The sequence below is a fragment of the Palaemon carinicauda genome, chromosome 6 (genome assembly GCF_036898095.1).
Source record: "Palaemon carinicauda isolate YSFRI2023 chromosome 6, ASM3689809v2, whole genome shotgun sequence".
Lineage (NCBI taxonomy): Eukaryota > Metazoa > Arthropoda > Malacostraca > Decapoda > Palaemonidae > Palaemon > Palaemon carinicauda.
This window is the reverse complement of record NC_090730.1, coordinates 16,169,884-16,194,749: the sequence shown is the minus strand read 5'-3', so window position 1 is coordinate 16,194,749 and position 24,866 is coordinate 16,169,884. Positions and strand designations below refer to the sequence as shown.

The 24,866-nt window shown below is 48.7% G+C and overlaps 1 long non-coding RNA gene and 1 pseudogene across 1 annotated transcript in view; both read left to right on the top strand.

The window, feature by feature from the left end:
- The window catches only part of LOC137642448 (uncharacterized), a 167,979-nt gene that overhangs the window by 19,154 nt on the left and 123,959 nt on the right, over positions 1 to 24,866 (top strand). The gene's annotated exons all lie outside the window — the stretch shown is intronic.
- LOC137643409 (5S ribosomal RNA) lies at positions 9,279 to 9,397 on the top strand (annotated as a pseudogene).

Here is a 24,866-nt window from a genome sequence, read left to right as displayed (position 1 = left end):
CTCGCGTGGTGTAAGAACAGCTTTCTTCTCAAGGAAGTCTACCTTTGGCTGTTCAGAAACACGACCGCCGTCTCCTCTCGGACGCATCAGACACGGGCTGGGGTGCGACTTTGGACGGACAAGAATGCTCGGGAACATGGAATCAGGAGCAAAGGACACTTCACATCAATTGCAAGGAGTTGTTGGCGGTTATTCTGGCCTTGATAAACTTCAAAGTGGTGGAGGTGGACTCTGACAACACCACAGCCCTGGCTTACATCTTCAAGCAGGGAGGGACTCTTTCGTGGAAGTTGTTCTAGATCGCAAGGGACCTACTCATCTGGTCTAAAGATCGAAAGCTAACTGGTAACGAGGTTCATTCAGGGCGGTATGAATGTCATGGCAGATCACCTCAGACGGAAGGGTCAGGTCATCCCCACAGAGTGGACCCTTCTCAAGAATGTTTGCAGCAGACTTTGGGCCCTGTGGGGTCAGCCAACCATAGATCTGTTCACTACCTCGATAACCTAGAGACTCCTGTTGTATTGTTCTCCGATTCCAGACCCAGCAGCAGTTCACGTGGATGCTTTTCTGCTGGATTGGTTCCATCTCGACCTGTATGCATTCCCGCCGTTCAAGATTGTCAACAGGGTACTTCAGAAGTTCTCCTCTCACAAAGGGACACGGCTGACGTTGGTTGGCTCCGCTCTGGCCCGCGAGAGAATGGTTCTTAGAGGTACTGCAATGGCTGGTCGACATTCCCAGGACTCTTCCTCTAAGAGTGAACCTTCTAAGTCTACCTCACGTAAAGAAGGTACACCCAATCCTCCACGCTCTTCGTCTGACTGCCTTCAGACTTTCGAAAGACTCTCAAGAGCTAGGGGCTTTTCGAAGGAGGCAGCCAGAGCGATTGCCAAAGCAAGGAGAACATCCACTCTCAGAATCTATCAGTCTATAGGGGAAGTCTTCCGTAGCTGGTACAAGACCAATGCAGTTTCCTCAACCAGTACCACTGTAACCCAGATTGCTGACTTCCTGTTATATCTAAGGAAAGTAAGATCCCTTTCAGCTCCTACGATCAAGGGTTACAGAAGTATGTTGGCAGCGGTTTTCCGCCACAGAGGCTTGGATCTTTCCACCAACAAAGATCTACAGGACCTCCCTAGGTCTTTTGAGACCTCAAAGGAACGTCGGTTGTCCACTCCAGGCTGGAATCTAGACGTGGTCCTAAGGTTCCTTATGTCATCAAGATTTGAACCTCTCCAATCAGCCTCTTTTTAGGACCTCACATTAAAAACTCTATTCCTCGTGTGCTTGACAACAGCTAAAAGAGTAAGTGAGATCCACGCCTTCAGCAGGATCATTGTTTTCACATCTGAAACGGCTACATGTTCCTTGCAGCTCGGTTTTTGCTAAACGAGCTTCCTTCACGTCCTTGGCCTAAGTCGTTCGAGATCCCAAGCCTGTCCAACTTGGTGGGGAATGATCTGAAGAGAGTACTTTGCCCAGTTAGAGCTCTTAGGTACTATCTAAAAAGGTCTTAACCTTTACAAGGACAATCAGAAGCCTTATAGTGTGCTATCAAGAAACCTTCTTTTCCAAGTTCTAAGAACTCAGTTTCTTACTATTCAGGCTTCTGATTAGAGAAACACATTCTCATCTGAAGGAAGAAGACCTTGCTTTGCTGAAGGTAAGGACACATGAAGTGGGAGCTGTGGCTACTTCAGTGGCCTTCAAACAGAGCCATTCTCTGCAGAGTGTTATGGATGCAACCTATTGGAGAAGCAAGTCAGTGTTCGCATCATTCTATCTCAAAGATGTCCAGTCTCTTTACGAGTACTGCTACACCCTGGGACCATTCGTAGCAACGAATGCAGTAGTAGGCGAGGGCTCAGCCACTACATTCCCATAATCCCATAACCTTTTAACCTTTCTCTTGAATACTTTTTATGGGTTGTACGGTCGGCTAAGAAGCCTTCCACATCCTTGTTGATTTGGCGGGTGGTCAATTCTTTCTTGAGAAGCGCCGAGGTTAAAGGTTGTGATGAGGTCCTTTAGTATGGGTTGCAGCCCTGTATACTTTAGCACCTTTGAGTTGATTCAGCCTCCCAAGAGGAACGCTGCGCTCAGTAAGGAAGACGATCTTATTAAAGGCAGAGTAACGGTTCAAGTCGACTTCCTTACCAGGTACTTATTATTTCATTGTTATTGTGGATAACTGATTATATGAAATACGGGATACTTAGCTATCCTTTAATCTTGTACACTGGTTTTCACCCACCCCCCTGGGTGTGAATCAGCTACATGATTATCGGGTAAGTTTAATATTGAAAAATGTTATTTTTATTAGTAAAATAAATTTTTGAATATACTTACCCGATAATCATGATTTAATCGACCCTCCCTTCCTCCCCATAGAGAACCAGTGGACCGAGGAATAATTGAGGAGGTGTCAACAAGAAGTACTTGAGTACCTGGCCACAGGTGGCGCTGGTAAGTACACCCCCTTCTAGTATTGTGATAGCTGGCGTATCCCTCCATAGAATTCTGTCGGGCAACGGAGTTGACAGCTACATGATTATCGGGTAAGTATATTCAAAAATTTATTTTACTAATAAAAATAACATATTACCCCGCGCTAGTTAGCGGGGGGGTAGGGGAGTGGTAGCTAGCTACCCCCCCCCCCTCACACACAGATGAATGCTCAGTTTCACTTTTGGCTCGGACTCGGACAGACGTCTCTGTCTTGGTCCTCTCTTGGCAGCCATTGTTTGTTTTGTCTTTACTTAATCGCTTACTTTTCTTTTACTCAATATATATGTAAACATGTTTTCATGTTTTTATATATATTTGAGTATAGAAATCAGTAAGTTTCCTTTTCAGAGTTGTGTGTGTAGTGTACGATATCTCCGTGGAGTCCTCGGCAGTTAGGCCACCACGGCGTAATTTTATGGGTTGCGATCGAGTTTGACTTCGGTCTCTCTCTCTCTCTCTCTCTCTCTCTCTCTCTTGAGGTCGTTCACCCTTTTACTACGTGTTACTACGCCCTTGTAGCTTCCTTTCCGTGTGGGGGGGTTGCTACGCCGTACGTTTTGTCTCAATTAGTTTATGAATCTAATTGTAGTTGTTAATTTTTCAGCTTGTAGAACTATTCCTTTCGGGGTTTTCGTTCTTTCTTTAGTGTTCATTCATTTTTAAATTATGTACATAATTACATAGTTTCATAATTATAATTGTTATAATTCTGTTTTGGTTACAGCTCTCCTTCCGTGAGTGTAAGTGGTTGTGAGGGCACGTGCCTGTTGTGTAATTCTTGTTTCCTTTCCCTCGGGATTCCTCTTCGGAGCCTTCCCGGGGGAATGAATGTGAACTAATGATTTTTGTTTTATTTTTTTCCAGTTACCGATCTAGTTCGTTTCTGTAATATGGCAACGGTGTGAGCTGTCTTGTTGAGGCCTGGGGATTCGGCTGTTGCTGCCTCCCCCCTTGTATTTTCGTCAGGGGCGTGTCTCCTTCTACTGGAAGTACTCCCGTGACGATTGACAGCTCTCCAGTTCATTTTAGAACTCTCAGGATGCTTGCCTCCTTGGGTGGGTAACTTTCCTTCCGAGGGAAGTTTTTCCTGTCCAGGCTTAAGTTTTTCCCCTTTTGGGGGGTTCTTCTCTTGCCTTTTTTTCGTGCAACTATGCTCTTGGTGCTAAGCGGTCACACCTGCAGTTTCGCTCAAGGGGCTGGGCAACTGCAGGAGCCCCTCTTCGGAGGATTGCTCCTTTTAGGTCACTGGCTGACCAGTCTCTTCTACGAAGTGTTTCTCTTTCGTTCGCGAGAGAGTACACTCATAGAGACTCCTCTTCGGAGGATTCTTCTGTTGCTGTTGCTGTTGGCCTCCTTCGCCGTAAGGCCCACCGTCCGCCTCGTCGTAAGGGCCTCTCATCTCCCTATAAGGGTGCTAAGAGGCGCCTTTTTGAATCTCCGTTTGCAGCCTACAACTCCTTCTTCTTGATCTTCCGCCTTGGTGCAGATGGACAGCAGTCTGATCTCGTCTTCCGACGGGCAACGGTCTTCCCGACGGACAACGGTCTTCCAACGGACATCAGTCTCCCGGCGGACAGGCAACGGTCTTCCGATGGACATCTGTCTCCCGACGGACAACGTTCCCTTCGGAGCAAAGGGTTGCCTCCCACGGGGGTTCTTCCCTTGCGTGTCAGGGTTCCCCTGCACGCCCTTCTGCTGTGTTCTCTCCTGCTCCTGCTCAGTGTTAGCGCACAGGCGCTCTCCTGTTCGTCAGCGCTCTCATGATGATCATCCCTGCTGTTCCTGTTGGTTCCTGTTACGCGCCCACGTTCGCCCTCGCGATCTAGAACTTCGGTTCAGGTCTGGGTCAAGGACTCTTCTTCTATGCGCAGGCTTCCACGCGTTGCCTTCTGCTCGTCAGCGATCATCAGCTCGCCAGCGATCTCCTACGCGTCAACGATCGCCATCGATCTGCCTGCGCGCCCTTCTTTGCCACACACCAATGGGCGCCAACGGTTTTCTGACCGTCTAGGATTGCCTGATTAACAGCTGGCTTCAGCGCTCACCTTCCTGATGCACCTGCGCGCTAACCATCGCTAGTCTCTCTCGCGTTGGCAATCGCCTACGCACCCGCGCGATTCTTCATCTGCTCGCTAGTGTTTTGTTAACGCACCACCGCTCGCCAATGCGCCGTCGCTTGCCATCGCTCACCTGCGCGTCAGCGCTCACCAGCTCACCACCGATCGCCTGTTGATCTACATCGCCAGCGGTCTTCCTCGCCCACGCGGCAGCGCGTTTCCTCGCCATCGCGCTAACGCTTGCGTTCGCCGCCTCGGACTCGCGCTCATTCACCTGCCCACCCTCGCGACCGCTCGCCTGCGCGCCCGCACGCCCACGTGCCTGCACGTCTACGCTCATGCGCGTCTGCGCACATGCTCTCCAATGTTCGCCCGCGCGCGAACCAACGGTATTCCATCGCGCAGACGGACGGTATTCCATCGCGCTGATGGACGGTGTTCCGTCGCGCGAACCTACGGTGTTCCGTCGCGCGAACCGACGGTGTTCCGTCGCGCGAACCGACGGTGTTCCGTCGCGCGAACCGACGTTGTTCCGTCGCGCGAACCGACGTTGTTCCGTCGCGCGAACCGACGTTGTTCCGTCGCGCGAACCGACGTTGTTCCGTCGCGCGAACCGACGGTGTTCCGTCGCGCGAACCGACGGTGTTTCTTCGCACGAACGTCGGCTTAATTCTTGCAGTATCCATTGCTCGTCTATGGGTTATCGCTCGCCGACCACCAGCTCTCGCCCTTCCTACCACGCTCGCCCTCCTTCTGCGCTCCTTCGCTCACCTTCGTTTGCGTTCCTGCGTGACCGCGCATGGGCGCTTCCACGTTCGCCCACGCGCAAATCTTTGAATTACCATCGCGCAAGCTCCAGGGCGATTGCGACCACGATTCCCATAGGGGTTTTCGCAGCATGGCCAGCCTGGCGAGTTCTTCTGGAGCGTATTTCCAGAACACGGCCTCACCCTGTAACGCAGAGCATGGCACTTGCAAGAATAGGAAAAAACTTCAGGGAGGTCTGAGCAACACTCCTCTTTCCAGAACCTGGGTTAGCCCTTCCCCGTCATTCCCTGGAAGGATTTTTGGCGGGGGGTTTCCGTTCGAGATTTCTCCATCGGCCAAGGGGTGACTGCTTACCCCTTCCTCTGGGGGCTTACCAGGTCCTTTCCCTCCTCGGTTACGGCTCGAGGTTTAGTTCAAGGAAGCTACAGGAAGATCATGGGTACTTTCCTCCTCTCGGGCTCAGGCACCTTGGCGTTTCGTCGTTAAGTATCTAACTTGCGGACAAGCTCGATGTTGTACCATCTGGACGCGCTGACTGGGGGCTTCCTTCGGGTGTCTCATCTGTGGATGTCGACAACCTCAGACACCCTTCCATCCTTGAGAAGAGTTTGTTTGTGCCCAAGGACAGAGACTTAGACAGCGGCTGTGCGGAGGAAATCGATTTCCGTTTTCACTCCTCCAAGGCGCTTTCTTCCAGACTCTGCAGGGCTCCAGCGCCTTTTTCTTTCAACCACGTCGGCCTCAGTTATCGGCTACGACAACTGAGACAAGGTGTCCAATTGCAGTTTCCTCCTGTCAGGAACAGATGGCACGGGAGGCTCCCCCCCCCCGGGGGGGGGGCATAGTCCTTAAGGGAGCAGCAGAGTTCACGAACTCTAGGATTGCAGGTTTCACGCTGGGAGGATGCTTAAGGTTACTCATCCGGATGACAGCTTCCCGATGCCCATTCCCGCACGATCTCTGTGATCAGCCAAGGATATCGCGCCTGCCGTCTCTGTCAGCGAATTCAGTGTCTCTGAACCTCTATGCCATAGCGTCGGCAAGAGTTGCCCGGTTGGGCAGAATGATCCATACCTTAGGAGAAGGTCCTCCATAGGATCATCGACGGCTTCACCCCCGGCCTCTTCAGTCGATCCTTTCTTGTAAGGAAGGATCTGAGAGGGGAGTTCCGTAGTCGACCTCTCAGCCCTGATCAAGTTTGTCGAACAAACTTCGGCCAGCGTAGAACAGCAGAATCGATCAGACTGGTAACGAGGCGACAGGAATCCTTAAACCCTGGATCGGAAGGACGGGTACTTTCAGTTTCCATTCCATCCATCTTCCAGGGAGCTCGTGGAATTCAGCCTAGACTGCAAGTATTCCTGCTTATGATGCAGTGTGGCGATCCCGCCGTGGAATAGCAGGTTTTTTTCCCCAGAGAACTCTCCCTGCTTTCCTCATGGCTGCTCAGGTGCAGGCTTCCGCCTCCTTTGCTTTTTGGAGGGCTGATCAACTCCGGTAGGCTCGGGTTCGACCTTCTTCAGCGCCGGGACAAGCTTCCGGATGCTTTCCATGAGTGTGGGTTCATGGTATTTTGCTTGGAGCCTTCTCTTCTTCTGCCTCAACATCTGGAGTATCTTAAGGGAGCAGCAGAGTTCACGAACTCTAGGATTGCAGGTTTCACGCTGGGAGGATGCTTAAGGTTACTCATCCGGATGACAGCTTCCCGATGCCCATTCCCGCACGATCTCTGTGATCAGCCAAGGATATCGCGCCTGCCGTCTCTGTCAGCGAATTCAGTGTCTCTGAACCTCTATGCCATAGCGTCGGCAAGAGTTGCCCGGTTGGGCAGAATGATCCATACCTTAGGAGAAGGTCCTCCATAGGATCATCGACGGCTTCACCCCCGGCCTCTTCAGTCGATCCTTTCTTGTAAGGAAGGATCTGAGAGGGGAGTTCCGTAGTCGACCTCTCAGCCCTGATCAAGTTTGTCGAACAAACTTCGGCCAGTGTAGAACAGCAGAATCGATCAGACTGGTAACGAGGCGACAGGAATCCTTAAACCCTGGATCGGAAGGACGGGTACTTTCAGTTTCCATTCCATCCATCTTCCAGGGAGCTTGTGGAATTCAGCCTAGACTGCAAGTATTCCTGCTTATGATGCAGTGTGGTGATCCCGCCGTGGCATAGCATGTTTTTTTCCCCAGAGAACTCTCCCTGCTTTCCTCATGGCCGCTCAGGTGCAAGCTTCCGCCTCCTTTGCTTTTTGGAGGGCTGGTCAACTCCGGTAGGCTCGGGTTCGACCTTCTTCAGCGCCGGGACAAGCTTCCGGATGCTTACCATGAGTGTGGGTTCATGGTATTTTGCTTGGAGCCTTCTCTTCTTCTGCCTCAACATCTGGAGTATCTTAAGGGAGCAGCAGAGTTCACGAACTCTAGGATTGCAGGTTTCACGCTGGGAGGATGCTTAAGGTTACTCATCCGGATGACAGCTTCCCGATGCCCATTCCCGCACGATCTCTGTGATCAGCCAAGGATATCGCGCCTGCCGTCTCTGTCAGCGAATTCAGTGTCTCTGAACCTCTATGCTATAGCGTCGGCAAGAGTTGCCCGGTTGGGCAGAATGATCCATACCTTAGGAGAAGGTCCTCCATAGGATCATCGACGGCTTCACCCCCGGCCTCTTCAGTCGATCCTTTCTTGTAAGGAAGGATCTGAGAGGGGAGTTCCGTAGTCGACCTCTCAGCCCTGATCAAGTTTGTCGAACAAACTTCGGCCAGTGTAGAACAGCAGAATCGATCAGACTGGTAACGAGGCGACAGGAATCCTTAAACCCTGGATCGGAAGGACGGGTACTTTCAGTTTCCATTCCATCCATCTTCCAGGGAGCTTGTGGAATTCAGCCTAGACTGCAAGTATTCCTGCTTATGATGCAGTGTGGTGATCCCGCCGTGGCATAGCATGTTTTTTTCCCCAGAGAACTCTCCCTGCTTTCCTCATGGCCGCTCAGGTGCAGGCTTCCGCCTCCTTTGCTTTTTGGAGGGCTGGTCAACTCCGGTAGGCTCGGGTTCGACCTTCTTCAGCGCCGGGACAAGCTTCCGGATGCTTACCATGAGTGTGGGTTCATGGTATTTTGCTTGGAGCCTTCTCTTCTTCTGCCTCAACATCTGGAGTATCTTAAGGGAGCAGCAGAGTTCACGAACTCTAGGATTGCAGGTTTCACGCTGGGAGGATGCTTAAGGTTACTCATCCGGATGACAGCTTCCCGATGCCCATTCCCGCACGATCTCTGTGATCAGCCAAGGATATCGCGCCTGCCGTCTCTGTCAGCGAATTCAGTGTCTCTGAACCTCTATGCTATAGCGTCGGCAAGAGTTGCCCGGTTGGGCAGAATGATCCATACCTTAGGAGAAGGTCCTCCATAGGATCATCGACGGCTTCACCCCCGGCCTCTTCAGTCGATCCTTTCTTGTAAGGAAGGATCTGAGAGGGGAGTTCCGTAGTCGACCTCTCAGCCCTGATCAAGTTTGTCGAACAAACTTCGGCCAGCGTAGAACAGCAGAATCGATCAGACTGGTAACGAGGCGACAGGAATCCTTAAACGCTGGATCGAAAGGACGGGTACTTTCAGTTTCTATTCCATCCATCTTCCAGGGAGCTCGTGGAATTCAGCCTAGACTGCAAGTATTCCTGCTTATGATGCAGTGTGGCGATCCCGCCGTGGCATAGCATGTTTTTTTCCCCAGAGAACTCTCCCTGCTTTCCTCATGGCTGCTCAGGTGCAGGCTTCCGCCTCCTTTGCTTTTTGGAGGGCTGATCAACTCCGGTAGGCTCGGGTTCGACCTTCTTCAGCGCCGGGACAAGCTTCCGAATGCTTACCATGAGTGTGGGTTCATGGTATTTTGCTTGGAGCCTTCTCTTCTTCTGCCTCAACATCTGGAGTATCTGGCCATGATATTGAGTCAACGGCCTTACCACGTTGGAAACCCCGCTTCTCGTCCGTCCAGCGAGGTTAAGCAACGTCGGTTCTGGTCGGTACTTTGATGGGTGACCACCTGGGGACGCCAGATTCTGTTGCCACATCCTCCGAGCCTTCCTTTCAGTTGACTGTGGCAAGACTGAGGAGAGTCGCAGTACCTGTTCTCAGTCAAGCAGAGCTTTCAGCCCTACCTTGGAACGTTTCCTAGTTCTCCTTTCCTCATTGACCCGTCTATAGTCCGAACGGTCGCCTCAGGATAAGTTCCATGTGGGGCGGTCCATGTTCCGGTGGTTTCAGGCAACGATTAACCGGACTTCCTGGCCCCTATGGGACCAGCGGAACTATTAGACCTGCAATGGGTGTTGACCTATGGAACCTCTTGATGGTAGTGGATATTCTCGTCCTTTCCCCACATTCTTGATACTGTTCTCGGACTCGTCAAAGAAAAGGGGGGGGGGGGGGGGCATGTTCCGGTCCAGGCCTATGGTCAAGACCTGAAGGATACCTCTCCATCATTCAGGCAGGCTTAGGGGCCGTAGTCTGGCCCCTCTACAGGTCCTACAGCTCCTGCCGAGTCGCTCCGTGCGCGTCAACTTCATGATTCTGGCGTGTTCTAACCAGCAGGGGACGCATTTTCACACCTTCACATCTTGCAGTAGAGATACCGGGATGATTGAGATACTCTCAATACCACCATCGGCTCTCTCATTCCAGGCAGAGGAATGTTCTCTCCGACTATCCAAGCAGAGCCTCGTAGAGAGAGTGTACCTGGGGGTCTTTGGCCTTGAGTAACCAGCAAGTCCTGGTCTGGGGGACCTGATCGCGACAGCTTGGAACCTCAAGCTTCCGCTGTTCTTCCCCCCAGTCTCAGACCCCGAGACTCTGGCAAGATGCATTCCGGTGATGGTGGGACAACTTCGACGCCTGCGTCTTCCCTCCTTTTTGTCTGTGGACAAGGGGTCTCAACAAGACCAGGTTGTCTGTCAACCTTTCAATGGGAGAGCTCCACTGGGACTATGCGCAGAACGGTTTCTGGACCCTCTGCTTCCCCTGACGAAACTCCCGGGAGAGCTTCTCCCACGGCGCAGACTACTCAAACAACCACACTGCAACATCTCTCCCGAACCGGGGCGTCGCTTCGGCTTCATGCCTGGAGACACTACGCCTCCTCCTCAAGAAGAGACAACCCGCTACAGTTGCGGTACGGAGGTCGCGTCATCTGCGATAGTCATCCGCAGGGGTCTTCCAGGCAAAGTGTAGAGTCTTCGGTGGTTGGTGCCGTGGGAGATATACCTCTTCCCTTGAGGCCTCTTCTCCAGCAATAACGGTCTTATTGCCTTTCAGCGGGAGGAAACTCCTTTCCGCTCTCGGCAATGAAGCCTGTCGCTCAGCCTTTCCCTGACCTTCAGGCTTAAAGGAATAACTTTTTCCTGCCCGCTGGATCTTTCCTCGCTCATGCGAAGCTACGATTGTCCCTGCCCTAGTCGGAGGAAGACCTCCAACTTGGAGCATGGCTCGGACTTTTTAGTCCCTTAAGAGATCTTCTCTAGACCCTTTACGACAGGCCTCGGATTGTATTCCGCCTTGGGTGTTCTGCTCACTCTGGCCACGGCCAGTGTGTAAGCAATCTTCTTGGTCTCGTACGACTCCGCCCTTTCTAAGGAAGAGGGGAAGGCAACATTCAGGTTCGCTCCTGAGTTGTTGGCTAGACTCAGAATCTGGGGGTCCCGGCCCTTCGGCCCAATTCCTTCAAGATTTCGAGTCTCCATTCTGTATCTGATGTCCCAAGACCTTCTCTTTCTTGCCAGTAAAGGAATCGAGAGGTTAGCTTTGGGAACAGCTGCAGTTTGTCCTCAGTTGCAGCCGATTTGGGAGCACAAGGAGGACACGGGGGAGAGTCACCAGTATACCTCTTCAGCCCTGACTCAAGGACATTCATCTCGACCTGTCTCCAGACCCTCCCCCGTCACGTCGCCCTACAGCACGATGTTGGATACATCGCAACGTCCCTCGCCTTCGAGTAATACTACTCTGTGACGCAGGTGCTACAAGCTGGAGTCTGGAAGCGTCTTATGACCTTCGCAGCCTGCTTCCTTCAGGGCGTGACCCACAGGAGTCTCGATACGTTTTCTATCGCTCTGTGGTGGCTACACAACAGCTGGTCTACCCTCAGGCTCCTTTTTGGACAGGTAGCAGAAGGTTGAGGGCATTGTTATCAGGTTTTAGTCTGCATGAACGAAAGAAGTATGTCTGGCCCTTATTTCTTTCTTCATCATCCCCTCTACGGGGAAGCAGCATCCTGGTCTCTGCATAGCTGACCTCGAACCTCTGCAGGTAAACCATGCTTCCTTGTGTTCCGAGTATTGAGTCAATACTGACGCGTCCCCCATACCCTGACGAGGTGGTATTGGGAACGTCCTAACCCAGAGTTCCTTCTGGAACTCCAGGTCAACTGCCTAGGACGGGTCACACTTCTTCCTTCACACACAAGCTTATGTAGGCCACACGGTTCCTTGCGGAGCAAGGAACTTGTGAGGTGCAGGGACTCCTTTTCTCGAGTGCGACTCACTCGGATTCTGAGTCCTCGGGTAAAGCCAAAGCCAGTATGGCTGGGGACTTTCCACCCTACCTAAGGGGTAAGTCACCCAATGTAAATAGCGTGATTTGTATTTCGGTTACGGAACAAATGACAAATTTGAAGATAATTTGTATTTTTCCTAATCATACAAACCCTAGCTATTTACACATATTTGCCCGCCAGCCCTGTCCCCCAAGACAAGTCCTACCTCTAAGTGAAAGTGAGCATTCATCTGTGTGTGAGGGGGGGAGGGGTAGCTAGCTACCACTCCCCTACCCCCCCGCTAACTAGCGCGGGGGTAATACACCCTTGTTAAATTCTAATGGCTCGCCATTTCAGCTGCGCTAAAAGGTAAACCCAATGTAAATAGCTAAGGTTTGTATGGTTAGGAAAAATACAAATTATCTTCAAATTTGTCATGTTTAGTGCCATATTTAAAAGAACTGAAGCTGTTTTTTGAGCATTCGGTTGAATTAAATAGACCCGTCATATATTCAAGCATTTAAATTGTCACGTATATGGCTAAAGTATATATTGAATTGTTCACATTTATTTCCAATTTTGTACTTGTCCCTATTTTCTCATTAGTAATAGGTTTGATTATCATTTTCTATGAAAAGAAAACTTTTTCTTTTTATTTTCTTATAAGTAAATATGATTTTCTATTGAAATAAATTATAGAAAATATTTTCAAAGAACTATCATTTATCTATATTCCTAGTTAAAATTATTAAGAATATATATATATATATATATATATATATATATATATATATATATTATATATATATAGATAGATAGATAGATAGATAATTTACAAAATCTATTCCTTAATAACTTGACATTATGAATTGGATGTTTTTTTTAATTATGTGTCCAAAATTGCCTTTCCATTTTTCAAGGCGAGGCAAAATTGGACACTAGATATTCCATATTTTTTCATTCATTTTTTATTTTAAACCTGCCTTTAGCATCATCCACTAAATTGTTTTTAGAAAAAATAATTTCATGTATTATTTCTGAGAAACCCTAAAATGAAGGTGAGGCAATTATTGGACATCCATATTCAACAATTTATGTAGGGGTACTTAATACTTTTTAAAAACCAGACATACTAATATTTTTAAAGTAAAAGGTTGGGTAATTTCCAATAGCATCATAGTTTTCAAAAATTATAAATAGTTTTAGAGATATTGTATCTGTCCAATATTTGCCTTGTCCAAAATTGCCTAACCCTACTATATTACTCTTTTTATTATCCGATACCTTATAAAATCACCTCATTTTATATACCCATCAAATATTATTTATCATAAATTCCATTTTATCTTCATATATTACTTTTATACATTTTGTTATTGCCTTGTCACTCCCAGAATTCACATAAATACTTGCTCTGGACAAGTTTCCCATTCTGTTCATTCATGTTTACTCTCTCGACTCCGGTGCTTTTCCGTTAACCAATCACGGACCCATACGTATGTAAAGTTTGCACAGGGGGGGTTAATATTTCCCTAACTTCCCCCCCCCCCCCAACAAGCCCTTTTCCATGGAAACCTTTGCCCAAGTCACGTCTTAGTTCAAGTGTCGTCTTTTGCGTATTTTCCGCCTGAGTATTAGAAAATTGTAACCGCTTCAGTAATCCATACTTGAAACTATTTTGGTGTAATCCAATTTTGATAATTTTCTTAAATCACGTAATGTAATATACCAACTTTTACAGTGTTCCAAGTGCAGTGCTAATCTAAGGCAAAACACTTAAGACACCACAGACTCAGTCACAACACCTCCGTGACCTGTAAGTTACGACGTCACGGTCATAAAAGTAAGTCATTAATTTTTTTCACTTTAATGTGTTAGTTTTATCATATATTGTTAGAGTGCGAAGCTCAGAATTACCAATTGCCAATGCATACGAGGGTGATGTTTTATTTTTGTGATCGTAAGTGAGGAACAAGAACCATTATATTTAGCGTGGGTAATGTTAGTGTAACAATACTAATGTTAGCGTGCGCAGCTCAACATTACCGCTTGCCAGTACATACGAGCTTGATGTTTTATTTTCATGTGAGCGAAGCGAGCTAATGGCGAAACAAGAACCATTATATATAATGTTATCGTAACAGTACTAACGTTACCGTAACATGAGTGAAGTGATATAACAAAGGGCATTACAGTATACTGTATTGGGTTTGTGACCTGGGAACTCCTAGGTTAGGTTAGGTGGGTTTGTTAGGTTCTGTACCCGTTTTGTACTTTTTTATATATTGTATAAAGGATATATGGAAAAATTATTTAAAATACACACGATAATAATACCGTATCATTGCTAACGTTAGTTTTTAAACATTTAACTTAGCCGTGTATATATATATAGCTAACCTCTCTGACGTCCGGCAGAAAATTCAAAACTCGAGGGCGATCGTAGGTTGGGTTGCTGGGTGTACACTAGCGCCACCACTCGTCAGGATACTGCAACTATTCCTCAATTCCTCAGTTCTCTGCCAGCTGTGGCGTAAACATTGATTTTCTTGCTTGTGCTGACCTCAAGTTTCTACAGCTTTGGTAAAGTACTTGTTTTGGTTTATGGCTTTCGCTTGGTTGGTTATTCTTTCGACTGTTCTTGAACTCTTTTTTATTTGACTGTAATTGACCCTTGCTTTGTATTTGATCTCTCTCTGGATATTCCAATATGGCTGACCCTTCCCCTGTGTATAGGAAATGTGCTAAAGGCTGTAACAGGCGCCTTCCAAAGGCTTCCATCGACCCCCACTCTATTTGTATTAATTGTAGATGTAAGATTTGTCAATTGGGGGATTGATGTGATGAATGTGTAATTTTGTCAGATAACGAGTGGTTGGAGTATGAAAAATATACTCGTAAATTAGAGAGAGATAGGGTCAGAAGAAGCTCTTCTCATTCTCGAGAATTTTCCTCTCCCCATGTCCCTGAACCTTGTCCTCCCCCTGTAGTGGTAGTTTCTGAACCCCCTACTAGCACTAACGAGCCTTCACTGGAGGACCTGATGAAGGCTATTCATGCTCTTGGTGCCAAGGTCGAATCGCTGGCTACGGATAGAAACCAACTACAGTAATGTCCGATGTAAAGTTTTTATAAAGTGCAAGTGTTAGTGCGAATGGTGCCAGAAATGTGTTCAGTGTTGCGGAGGGTTCGTCTGTTCGTACTTGCCGTTCGCCCAGTCCGAGACCTCTTTCAAGCTCCCCAACCCCTGGGAGAAGGAATGTCAAAAGACGAAAAGGAACGATAGGTGTTAAACCACGAACAGACGTTCCCTCACGAGTTGCAGACGTTGCTCCTCACGATCGTCCTTATTACGGGAGAGACGAGACTAAGTTCTCCTCGTCCTCCGATGACGTTCATGTTAGTAGGAAATCCTTGCGTCAGGTTTCACGACCTCTTAAGAGGAAATTGGTTCCTTCAGAATAAAGTCAACGTCCTGGCTGCAGTCACTGGAGCAGTCCGGAACGTATACCTTCATCGGAGAAAGGTTCGCCTGCTAAACGTTCCTTTATAACGTCAGATTTTGTGGCTCCGGAGGCTCCTACGCAGAGTCACGGTGCCGTTGTTTTGTCTGGTCGTTCCAGACGTGACGTGAGTGCTGCTGCTCCCGTTATCAGCGCTGACGTTGCCGACGTCACGTTCTGATCCCTGTGTTCGCGATCCTAATTTTAGTGTATTGCAGGACATGCAGTTGAAGCTGTCCACCTTAATGCAGTCCTATGGTCCAGCTCCTGTTCGACAGGAACCCTCGCTCGCTAAGCGTGACGCTTTTCTTCAGACCTCTAAGCGTGAAGCTGCACGTCATGCTGACGTGACCCCTAGTATTAGCCATGCTGTCAAACGTGACGTCGAGCGTCAGTCTATGCAGTCCCGACGTGACGTCGAGCGTCGGTCACTGCAGTCAGTCACGACGTGACGTCGAGCGTCGGTCACTGCAGTCAGTCACGACGTGACGTCGAGCGTCGGTCACTGCAGTCAGGCACGACGTGACGTCGAGCGTCGGTCACTGCAGTCAGTCACGACGTGACGTCGAGCGTCGGTCACTGCAGTCAGGCACGACGTGACGTCGAGCGTCGGTCACTGCAGTCAGTCACGACGTGACGTCGAGCGTCGGTCACTGCAGTCAGTCAGGACGTGACGTCGTGCGTCGGTCACTGTTGTCAGTCAGGACGTGACGTCGAGCGTCGGTCACTGCAGTCAGTCACGACGTGACGTCGAGCGTCGGTCACTGCAGTCAGTCACGACGTGACGTCGAGCGTCGGTCACTGCAGTCAGTCACGACGTGACGTCGAGCGTCGGTCACTGCAGTCAGTCACGACGTGACGTCGAGCATCGGTCACTGCAGTCAGTCACGACGTGACGTCGAGCGTCGGTCACTGCAGTCAGTCACGACGTGACGTCGAGCGTCGGTCACTGCAGTCAGTCACGACGTGACGTCGAGCGTCGGTCACTGCAGTCAGTCACGACGTGACGTCGTGCGTCGGTCACTGCAGTCAGTCACGACGTGACGTCGTGCGTCGGTCACTGCAGTCACGACGTGACGTCGAGCGTCACTCACTGCAGTCACGACGTGACGTCGACCCTCATGCTTTACCTGTTACTCATCGGCAGGTTGATGTAGGCTGTCAAGCTTTGCCTTCTCGACTTCCTTTGGATTCGCCATCTCGCACGAATATCGTTCTGTCGGATGAAGTTTACTCAGAGGAGGAAGCTGATGACCCTCTTTCCACTAACGCACCGTTGGGGATCTTGTCGGAAGAAGAGGAACCTAGAGTTGCCCGACAATCTTTAGATTTTAAGAAAATAATGACTTTTTAAAGAAGTTTTTCCGTTTTCTAAGAGGGCTTTGCGTCTGCTAGGAGACTGGTTGGAGACCAAAAGAAGTCTTGGAAAGTTTTCGTTTGCCTTCCCTCCATCTAAACTTGCTTCTCATTCGAGCGTCTGGTATGACACAGGAGAAGTTCTCGGCTTGGGAGTACCTGCCTCTGCCCAGGGGGACTTCTCGAGCCTGGTAGACTCTCCTCCTTGTCTAGCCATGAGACGCTCAAAGGTGTTGTGGACTACCTCGGAGCTTGACCATCTACTCAAGGAAGTCTTCCGTGCATTTGAAGTCTTCAACTTTTTGGATTGGTCGTTGGGAGCCTTGAGCAAGAAGGTGTCACCTTTTAATATTGATGCCGCTGTCCAGATTATGTCCTGTATGGACAAAGCAGTAAGAGATGGATCCAACGAACTTGCTGCCATTTTTACTGCAGGTGTACTGAAGAAGAGGGAGTCATTGTGCTCGTTCTTATCCACGGGAGTTACTCCTTGTCAGAAGTCGGAACTTATTTCTGGGCTCAATCCCTGTGCCGCCCAGTGAAATGCTCCTTATGCACCATTTCAAAGGAATATAACTGCTAATATTACCAGAGAAAAAATGTATAGGAATGCTAGGTTGAACTAGCTCGCTCACCTAATGGTGTCGGTATAGACTGGGGCGAAATACCAGAGGTCTCGTACCATTTAGACTTCTCCTCTTCGGAATCCCTCAATAGTGAGGTGCAGTTCAACCTACCCTGCCTCACAGACCAGTACTACTAACTCTACCCACGCTTGCCCATCACTCCTTTCAAGCACCTGATTCGTATAAGTCCAACGTGTTTTTTTCTCGTGTTTTCCATTGGATTTATCATCAACTTTCTCTTGATGGCCGATTCCCAAGATACCCCATCGAAGTTAAGTACTTTATCCATGAGTTTTAGCGAGATTGGGCAGTGTAACCTTTGTTTTTATTATTGAGAAGTGTTTATATATGAGCGGCGTCCCCGTTCTTACTTTCGCCTCTGCCCTTTTTCTCGTTAGTTCGTCCGTCATTAATATTCGTTCGAACCTTTAGGAGTTTTTTCCTTATTTTCATATAGTACACCGACTTTATGCTTTCATATAGCATTTATTTTATGTTATCCTATGATATCGGTGTTAGCGTTTCATCAGGAGTAGGTTATGTTGGTATGCCTGCATTCGTGCATGTTGGTGGATAGCGTCACCATTGAGATTGTTTCGCTAGTTCTAGGAGCGTTAATGACGACCATCTCACTTATTATTATTAAACCTTTTAGTTTTATTACGCTCCACCTAGTTTTACATTTGGTTCGAGTGGGACTCTCGCGTATTTTGTTGTTTTTACTGTTCGATCTACCGCTTCAGTAACTAGGTTGGTACCCCTGCTTTCCATCTGCTGATGGCGTCATGCTCCTCCCTTACCACTCGCCCGAGTCCCTCTCTCGCCATATTATTTCTGCATGCCTAACCTTACTTACGTGATTTCGCTTTTAATTCATCAATTATTTTTATGTATTTGTGCATTGATATTATATTTATTGCTTTACTCCGTTATGATCATATTTTTGGGATTTTCATGTCATGTTGAGGGGATCTCCAGTTGGTAGCCCTGTCTACCACTACGCACTGGCGATTCCCCGGTACCATTACCCTCCCCCCACAGGTTGGGGAGGCTATTCCATCCCCCCCCTCCAGTGTACACCCTTCCTCTCACTCGATGGTTGTTGGTTATGACATACGGGTCAAGTATGCTTGTTCCTCAGTCTTCCCTCAACGTTCCGACATATTGAGGACTGAGTGTACCAACGGGGTGTGACTTAGTCTCATTCATTCATACCGGGCGGTTTCGTCTCCCCCCTCCCGTCGCCCCGATTGGCCATCGGTCGGGGAGGGGGAGGGCCGGGACCACCGGGGACTATCACACGTGATTAGTCGGTATAACTGCACCTTGGTGTAACCTTGCTTTTAGCTACGGTTGTTAGAATGAGCACTTATATTAGGAGTGTCCCCACCTACGGTACCTCCTGCTATTATCGTCCGTATAGGACTTATTAATATCCCATATCATTATATTATATTCTACATGAATCATTACCTTCGTCCCGGTACCTCCGGTAGGGTAGTGGGGGTTCCATTGGCTCCCCCCGCGCTCTCCCGTTGTACCCTCCCGTCATCAGACATCGGAGCCGCCGGGCTCTTAACTACAAGATCTGTTGACACTGACACAGTTTTGATTAATATCCTCCCTCCGGGAGCCCTATTCATTACAGACATTAGTTTCAGATCATAATTGGCGTTCTCTATTTATGTATTATAAGGATGTATCTTAGTTACTTTAAGTTTACTTTAAGTTTACTTTACCAACCCTGTTCCCCGGCCCCGGGGGCCCCGGAACTAGTTATGATTATATTTATTCATCACTGTTTTTTTGCATCCTTTTTCATCCCCGGCTCTGCCGGATTGCTCTTGGAATAGTCTCAGTTCTCTGCATGTTTAGTCTAAGGCTATACATTTATTTTATTAACTGGCAGGTCCCGGACCCTCCGGGACCCCTTATAGAGAAACTAGTAGATGCTCATGGACTATTCCTTTTACAGGTGGTCCGTTGCCGGATGACAGCCTGCGCGGCCGTCCTTCAACAGCCTTGCGGACATGCGGTCTGTCGGTCCCACGCGGACTGTGGGATCCAGATGGACGATATTGTTGTATGGCACTCTGACAACTGCCTTATCTGTTATGACCTTATCTCCACCCTCGCTTCAGATTCGGTGAGCCTCTTTCAGTCATTTTTGTGTTTACATTCCCTTCACTGGGCGGCATCAATATTATACATACTCATTGACTTCTGTTATGAATCTTCGTGTTCATTCATCATTTTGTCCCTCGGGTTTGCTAACCTTATCCCCGTCCTTTCAGAGTTCCCAGGCGGCTAAAACTTCAGCAAGAGCCACTTTGAAATTGTGGGTAGGCGGCTTCGCCCGTAACGTAAAGGCCAAGAACCCCTACGTCCTCTCAGAAGATTATTGTAATATTATCTACCCGAACGCAAAATCTTCGGCAGCAGTGCCTAGGCAAGTGGCGGCCCCTATAATTGCCGACATTGCGGAAACCGTAGAACTCAATCTCGTTCAGGATACAGACATCGCTGACGACCCGGACCCCATTGAAGACAATGTTACGGCTCTGAACTTAGACATAGAGCCCATGGTTTTAGACGAACCAGAAACAGGTAAGGTGGTAAGTGAGGCAGGTGGGTCTGGCGCTAAGACCTCTCTTCTTAGCCCCTCTTTTTCTTCAACTTCTAATAATTCTTCCTTTCTAGGTTTTGAAGGGAACCGCGAATCCTCCCCGAGATCGCTCTCGGTTCCTCCCAAGGTCAAATCTCAGAAGAGACCTTTAGTGAGGACTCGTAAGAATCCTACACTACCTAGATCATCGAAGCCCAAGAAGGCTCCCCTCCCCGGAGCTCCTAGTGGCTCGACTAGCACTGCCCCTATGTCTCAGGACCCGGGAGTGCAGTCATCCCCCTTAATTACCACGACCAACTTCGACCCGGTGGCCCTCACCAATATGATGACGAGGGTCGTTACAGAGCAGATTAGCTCTATACTTTCTGCCGTCACCAGAAGACTAGATACCCTGGAAGGAGGACTGCCTCAACAACAGCAGTTCCTCATCCCGGACGCCTCAAAACTTCCACCTTTCACGAAGAACAACCCGTGGAAAATGGCGCTCCACTGTCCTTTCACGGACGGAATGTTGACCATTGAGGGTTTTGGGACCCGGCCCATTAAAGATTTTGAGTTCTTCCCTCCCGGCCTTCAATTTCCTTTCCCCGGCTTCGCCCGGCTTACGGAAGAGGCTCTTGTCCGGCTAGATAAGGTCCCTAAAGAGACCGTTATCTTTCCGAAGGAACAGGCTCAGTCTGTTTGGGTTAGAACCTTAAATGAGTGGGGTTGTACAAACACCATGCTGACCCCCCACAAGAGTACTTACACCATGTTTCTTGTGGACGAACAGACCCCCACTCCTTGCGTCACCAAAATGGTTGAATTAGCCCTTCAGGCAGTGGCCGAAGATAAACCTTTGCCACAACTCCGGGAGACAGATCCTACATCTCTGCTGCTCCCATCAGATAATGAATGTTGGCTTAACATTCAATCGACATTCACTTCTGGTAAGCTATCCGCTGACTGTGCATCGACGTAATTCAGTGAACGCCTCCCAAGACTACCTGAAACCTTAATCCGACTCGAGTTCGAGTCCCGGTCTAGGTTTAGCCGGAGCCTCAACGTCTCGACTATGGCGGAGATGTTTTCTCTTACCTATGACGAGGAACACTCCTTTAAAGTTATGACTAAAGCCACCCTGCAATCTTTGTTAGCAGATTGCTACGACTTCTTGGTGGCCAAAAGACGTTGCCGTAGGCATGTCTTATCTGAAGCTACTATCCGCCATGAGCCAAATAAGCTCATTAAAGCCTCTGCTTGGGGTCCGGACCTATTCCCGGAGGACATGGTCAACTCGGTATTGAGCGAATCTGCCAGAGTGAACCAGAGCCTCAAAGTCCGTTGGGGTCTCACTCCCAAACGGAAGTTCGAACAATCGAGCATTCACTCCCGGGGCAGAAAGAGGCTACGCCCTTATAGCTCTACTCAATTCCGCCAACCTCTTCAAGTAGTCCAGTCGGTCCCGGTCTCTCAGGGCATCAAACCCTCTACCTCCAAGTCTCAGCCCCAAGTGAAGTATGTCCTCGTCCCTGAAAGCCAAGTGGCCTCGAACTCGTTTACCTCTCCTGTTTATAACCCGGTCTATGAGTCCCGGGTTTCCTCCCAAGGATACCAACGAGGCAAGGGCCCCGGTTCGAGAGGTTCTTTTCAGAACAGAAGCAAAGGGAGATATTTCTCCCGTGGAAAAGGGTCACGTGGTGGCCGAGGCGGTAAAACCTCCAACTACTGACGGTCTTCAGGTAGGAGGGAGACTTTATGTGTTCCGGAGTCGCTGGAGGTTCAGTCCTTGGGCCTTCAGCATAATCTCCAAGGGCCTGGGGTGGAGTTGGATAGAAGGGCCTCCTCCACCGAACAAATTCCATCAACCCTCGACACCGGACCTACTTCTGTTTACCCAAGATCTTCTTCGCAAGAACGCGATCAAGGAAACGAAATATCTGAAGTTTCAAGGTCGCTTATTCAGCGTTCCGAAGAAAGACTCCGACAGCCGGAGGGTCATCCTCGATCTGTCCCGACTAAACTTGTCCATTCAATGCGACAGGTTTCACATGCTTACCGTCTCGCAGGTGCGAACCTTGCTTCCCCGTGGGGCCGTCACCACCTCCATCGATCTTACCGATGCTTACTATCACGTTCCAATAGCGAGACACTTCCGCCCATTCCTAGGATTCAGACTGGACGACAAGGCTTACACGTTCAAAGTGATGCCTTTCGGGCTCAACATCGCGCCCAGAATCTTCACGAAACTGACGGAATCGGTCATTCAGGAACTCCGATCCCACGGAATCCAAGTCGTCGCATACCTGGACGATTGGCTAATCTGGTCAGACAACGTCGAGGATTGTCTCAAGGCAACAAACAAGGTGATCCAATATCTTCAGTTTCTGGGATTCCATATAAACTTCGGAGAGTCTCGTCTGACACCAGAGACCAGATTTCAGTGGCTGGGATTACGGTGGGACCTACGTTCTCACACTCTATGTCTCCCCAGGTCCAAGAGGATAGAGATTGCGAAAAATACCAAATGCTTTCTCGGGGAAAAGATAACTTCCAGAAGGAACCAGGAGAAGATTCTAGGGTCCCTACAATTCGCTTCAGTGACAGACCTCCTTCTGAAAGCGAAACTGAAAGACATCAACAGAGTTTGGCGCTCCAGAGCGAACAACAAACGTCGAGACAAGAAGACACGCCTTCCTCCCATTCTTCGGAAGAGGCTTCTCCCATGGACAACCGCCAAGAGCCTATCAAAGTCGGTTCCGTTGCAGTACCCCCCTCCAAGGATAGTCATCCACACGGATGCCTCCCTATCAGGTTGGGGAGGCTACTCCCAACACAGGAAGGTTCAGGGCCTTTGGTCCACAATGTTCCAACAATTTCACATAAACGTCCTGGAGGCCATGGCTGTCTTACTAACCTTGAAACGTCTTTCCCCGGCCAAGAAACAACATCTGAGGATAGTCCTCGACAACGAAGTCATAGTCCGTTGTCTAAACAGAGGGGGCTCCAAGTCAGGTCCCATCAATCACGTGATGGTGGCAATCTTCTCCCTGGCGGCCTCAAACCAATGGCACCTATCCGCCGTCCATCTGGCTGGAGTTCGGAACGTTGTGGCAGACGCACTCTCCAGGACGGTACCGTTGGAGTCAGAATGGTCACTAGATCGCAAATCCTTTCAATGGATCCTCTCCCAAGTGCCGGATCTCCAGGTAGACCTCTTCGCGACGGAATCCAACCACAAGCTGAAATGTTATGTGGCCCCCAACCTGGACCCTCGGGCTTACGCCACGGATGCCATGTCTCTCGACTGGAACACCTGGGAAAGGATTTACCTTTTCCCACCGGTGAACCTACTGATGAAAGTGCTGGACAAACTTCGAACCTTCAAAGGTCAAGTAGCCCTGGTGGCCCCCAATTGGCCCAAGAGCAATTGGTTTCCTCTTTTACTGGAGCTGAATCTCCACCCTCACCAGATTCCCAACCCGACTTTGACCCAGATAGTACAAACGTGCACTGTGTTCGCTTCCTCAAACATTCAGAACACCCTAACTTTATGGACTTCATGAAGTTTGCGGCACACAAAGGGGCTAACATAGACCCCCAGAATACTTTATTTTTAGAATCTGACAAGAGAGACTCCACTCTTCGTCAATATGACTCAGCGGTCAAAAAACTAGCAAAGTTTTTGAAGGATTCTAATACTGACTTTATGACACTAAACCTAACGGTAACCTTTTTTAGAACCTTGTTTGAGTCGGGCTTAGCAGCTAACACTATTACTACCATCAAGTCTGCCTTGAAGAAGATTTTTCTAATCGGCTTTAATATAGATCTAACAGATTCATTGCTAGCTTCGATCCCAAGAGCCTGTGCCAGACTGAGACCATCTTCTCGTCCTAGCTCGATTTCCTGGTTTCTCAATGATGTTCTTAAACTAGCGTCAGAAACCGTCAACGATTCATGTGAGTATATCCCTCTACTCAGAAAAACTCTCTTTCTCGTGAGTTTAGCATCTGGCGCCAGGATTTCGGAATTAGCTGCCTTATCAAGGGACCCAGGCCACATAGAGTTCCTTCCGTCAGGAGAGGTCCTCCTCTCCCCAGACAAGGTCTTCTTGGCCAAAAATGAAGACCCTCAGAATAGATGGTCCTCCTGGAAAATTATCCCTCTCCCTCAGGATCCTTCCCTATGCCCGGTTACCACTCTAAAGTCCTTTCTATCAAGGACTTCCTATAAGACCTCGGGACCCTTGTTCATCAGGGAGCGGGGAGGGACTATAACTTTGAAAGGGATCAGACAACAGATCTTGTATTTCATTAAACAGGCCAATCCAGAGTCTTTTCCTCACGTCCACGACATTCGGGCGGTAGCGACCTCAATAAATTTTTTCCATCATATGAACTTTACAGATCTCTCTAAATATACCGGATGGAAATCCCCCTCAGTGTTCAAGCGGCACTATCTTAAACAATTAGAGGCCCTTCAACTCGCTACCGTAGCCGCAGGGAGCGTGGTATCCCCCGGACAAATTCCTTCTAACTAATTCCTGAATCCGATATCTTCCACCTTCTTCCTCTTACCTGTCTCACTTACAGTTCCTACCTGAGTTCGGTTTGTTATATCACACCCACGGGTGTTCCCATTTCGTAACATTGCTATTTTATTATCATTGTTCAATTTACTCTTACCATACGAACTGTATTTCTTTAGTGTCCAAGTTTATATAATTTGTTCCAGTGTTTGACCTTAATTGGTTTTATTTCAAGTTTAATGTTCATTTGTCTTCCCTTCCTGGGATATTATACCTTATCATGCTGATGTTATTAAAGACGACCGTCTTCTACGTTAACTTTTGATTAAACCACTGTTTGTTATGTTGATTTTAATTCGTTCCCTTATAGTTAATGAAGTTTGGGTTCG